Source organism: Phytophthora infestans, genomic scaffold, assembly GCF_000142945.1.
Source record: "Phytophthora infestans T30-4 supercont1.5 genomic scaffold, whole genome shotgun sequence".
NCBI classification, from domain to species: Eukaryota; Oomycota; class Peronosporomycetes; order Peronosporales; family Peronosporaceae; genus Phytophthora; species Phytophthora infestans.
This window is the reverse complement of record NW_003303754.1, coordinates 1,476,529-1,480,357: the sequence shown is the minus strand read 5'-3', so window position 1 is coordinate 1,480,357 and position 3,829 is coordinate 1,476,529.

Sequence of the window (3,829 nt, the reverse complement as noted above, 5' to 3'; positions counted from 1 at the left end):
TTGTCATACCGTCGACCGCTGATCACCAGATTAATGCAGTCACGTCTCCCTTCGGTCTGATATCTAGACGGCAGTCATTTCGCATTTTCCTTTCAATACCTCAAGATCCTCCTTTCCTGCGGAATTCCTCTCCACAGTCATGCGCAGTATACTCTACGTCACTCTTGCCTTCGCGGTATTAGCTCACAGCAGCGTCGTCGCAGAATTCCTGAAACCCGATGAGTCTCGGTCTCAGTTCTTGTCGAAGGCATCAACTAAACTTTGAGGTCAGCTGATCTCTTCGGGTTGCAGTCCAAGAAGTTGTCCGGAGCGGCCGCCCCAACGACGGGTATGGAGGGATCTGGAAAGCTGCAACCCAGGGTACCAGCAAAGTCGTCAAGAACCCCGACATTGATATAGCAAGCTCATCGAGTTGGCCAAGAAGGCAAAGAAGCTGAAAAAGTTGGTTAAGCCCTCACCATTGTAGATAAACCGGTGAAGTTGCAGCTACCTCCTTTCAGCTTTAAATAATTGTTCAATTTAACACAAGACCTTTGAACAACTAAAAAAAACATTTTCAAGTGTGATCGTGATGGAAATATCACCGCGTTAACGCAAGCATCTAAAACTCTGCTTTCGTACTAGAAATAATTTTCCATTATATGAGTCCAAAGACATCGTAGTGCTTGTTGTTTATGAGCTACAAAACACAACACTAAATGTCACATAAAACATAACATGCTGGCTGCCGAGAACATTTGTGGTTGATTTGACCACTATTGGCGGATCCAGCACTTCTTCATTGTAATGCAACAAGAGCGATTTCGTAACGGTAACACTGTAAACGGAGCGAGTGCTCACTTATCAAAGTAAAGTATCAATAAGTATTTGCGTTTCCGCGTCCACAACGGCCAACAGAACTTTATCAGAGGTAAGGGTTGCAATACTCAAACCAAGACGTTCTAGTAGTGTGTATGTTAATGCTAAAAGGACAAAAGGAAGACTCTACGTATACGAAATTTAGCTCGTAACGAATACAGGGAGCTGTACCCAATGTTACATGTTCTATTTTGTTTTGGAATGAGTAGTATTGATGTCACTTAGCCTGGACTAACGACTTCCTATACCCGTGGAAACGCCACCGCTCTAATGTCGATGTACGTTGTAAATGCATGCGGTCAGTCCAATGACTGACCCTCTCCCTCCGTCTCCCCTAGATGGGGGTCGCGATGCCTCCGTTACGCGGCTGAGTGTGTGACGTCTCCTACCAATGCATTACGTCTCCAGATATATGCTTGAGTACTTTCTCCCAGCGTACAGTTGCCGAAGTGTCCTCTGACAGCAACACTTGTGTGCTTCTTGTAGAATCCATTGCCATATTGGCCAGTGTGTCGGCCATCCTGTTAACCTCTAGCAGATGGCGGTGCCATGCAACCACTTCAAGCCTATCTGTGCGTCTCCTGCTCTGCCAGTAGTACCCTTGTAGGTGTTTGGCTTTAGGGATTTTTCGTTGTTACAGTTGTGTTATGATCATCGCGCTATCTCCGATGACATGAAGCGGTTCAAAGTGGTGCTTATCACAGGCCTTGAGACCACAAAGTAGACCGAGGTGTTCTCCCATGTTGTTGGTAAACCGCGGGTTGGCGTACGACATTGTGCCGATCCAGCATACCTGGGCTTGGATGGTTGCATCTGCTGTACGGATAACGACTGCTCCGCTTCCTCCGAGCCCCGGGTTGCCCCGGGATCCCCGTCGAAGAATAGCAGATACTTCGTCGCTCCGCTGTCAGTGAACAGGTGATAGTCTACCATCGGCTCCGACATCAACACGCGTCGCATTAGGTGGATCGCAAGGGGGCCAAACTTGGGGTGAAGCTGTGCCGCTGTGTGTGCAAACACCGTGTTATATTCCTGTCGCAGCGCCGATTTGAAAGCTGCGATTTGAAATTGCTCTGACATCTTTGTCAGAGAGTCGAAGTGGCTGACACGCCATCTCCATGTCCGTTGTAGCAGTATTTCTGGTCCTAGTTTCCAACATCTCTCGGCCAGCATCGTGACCGCTTCCATAAAGTGGTTGGACTGCGTGATTCGCTGGTCTTACATGTTGTCTGCTGCTCTCCATGCTCCTGCTGGCGTATGTGGCAGTTCCATGCTGAAGATCGCGTGTTCGATTGCCGAGGTCTTGATTCCTAGAGTGAGCCAGGTCCGCGTCAGAAGTTTTCGTAGTGTCCTCGCTGCTGGACATTCCCAGAAAACGTGATGCAGGTCCGTGTCGGACAGATGAACACAGGCACTATGAGGCCACCCAACCTTTTGATGTACCACATCATAGAGCGAGAGGGTGTACCATTTGAGTATTAGCAGTAGTTGCTCTCCCCACGGCCCAAGCCCCACGACTCGACGAATTGTCTTCCATTCCAGGTCATCCAGTGCTGCTGCCGCAGGGCCGCTCACTGCGGTCCATTTTGTCCAGCGTAAAACAGCCTTAGTAGTTCCCCGTTTGTGGGCGAAATGTCTGATGCGCAGTTTGAATTCCTGTCGCGTGCGTGTCCATCGCCGCCCGCCAGCCCACAGGCATGTGTAGCGACTCAACTTTGGGTGTGGCCGTACATGGTGGATTATGGCAGACGTATTCATCTCCTTGGTAATGAGTCTGGTTAGCGCTGATTGACTGTCCACTTCCTGACCCCGAGAAGGACCCTGTGTATCCAGTTGCAACAATGCCTCACCCCGCTCGTCGCCCCGCCGCATTACCGTGAGCGGGTGATCTGCGGGGGAGGCCGAGAATCTCACTTCATGGTCGTGTGCTGGGGCTAAAGCCATTGCTGGGAAGTTGGTTACCAGTATCTGTGCGAGACGTTCAGCTGGCATGAGTGATTTGGAGAAATCTAATCCCATGACCCCCTTTGATCTCTTCTCCCGTCGTGTAAACGGGTAATGTTACTTCCAGGTAGTGAGGCGGCCATTGCAAGCGTTGATTAGGATCCATCTTGTGCATATACCATTTCCGTATTTGGATCTACGTAAGGCAGCCATTCCAAATTTGGCTGCAGCGACTTCCTCCATGCTGCACTTGCCCGTGTCTCCGTCGTATCCTTTAGGAAATTCGAGCAGTCCATCTGCATTGAGCTGTTCTACCACGAGCATGTAAAGCTATTGGCGTGAGTTGCTGCCACCACTTTGTTTGTAATCGGCCTCATGGTTTGCATCAGTTTGGCTGCCCCAGCAACGCTGATGAGATAGCCCACAGCGTAGAGAGTAATTTAGTCTGGCCAGGGGTCGGATCAGTGTACCCTGGAGTTATGTACATCGTCGAAGCCCGTCCATCCTTGTGGTTGTGGAAGGGTACGTTGCCCCGGATGTGGGCCTGTCTAGTGCCGTTGCTTGCCCACTGGCTAACTGTGGTAGCTGCTAGCGCCAGGAGTTCTGTTCTGACGTCCGGAAGGGCAAAGCCTCCAAGGTGTCTCGGCAGAGCTGCCAAGTCGGCGTGCAACCACGCTCGCGCAGCTGGTTTCTCTACCGTGAATTGCCCGTGCCATACGTAGTTTTTGATTCTGCACGCCATCTCGTTCACAATGGCTGGAGTGGGCCAGGCATGCCGTGCAACATACAGCATCTTTGGAATGATTACCGAGCTTGCAACTAGACTGCGGTGATAAATTGTCAAGAGCTTTTGCCATGCAAGTCTGAGACGAGTCGTCAGTTGTTGCACTGCTTTTGTCCATGATCGATCAGGCATTCCGAAATAATCATTGTATTGCTGCTTCAATACAATAGTTTACACTTAATTATTGATTTTTACAAATTGGATGACTTTGTCCAATTAGTTATTTTGTATTTACAGCAAAGT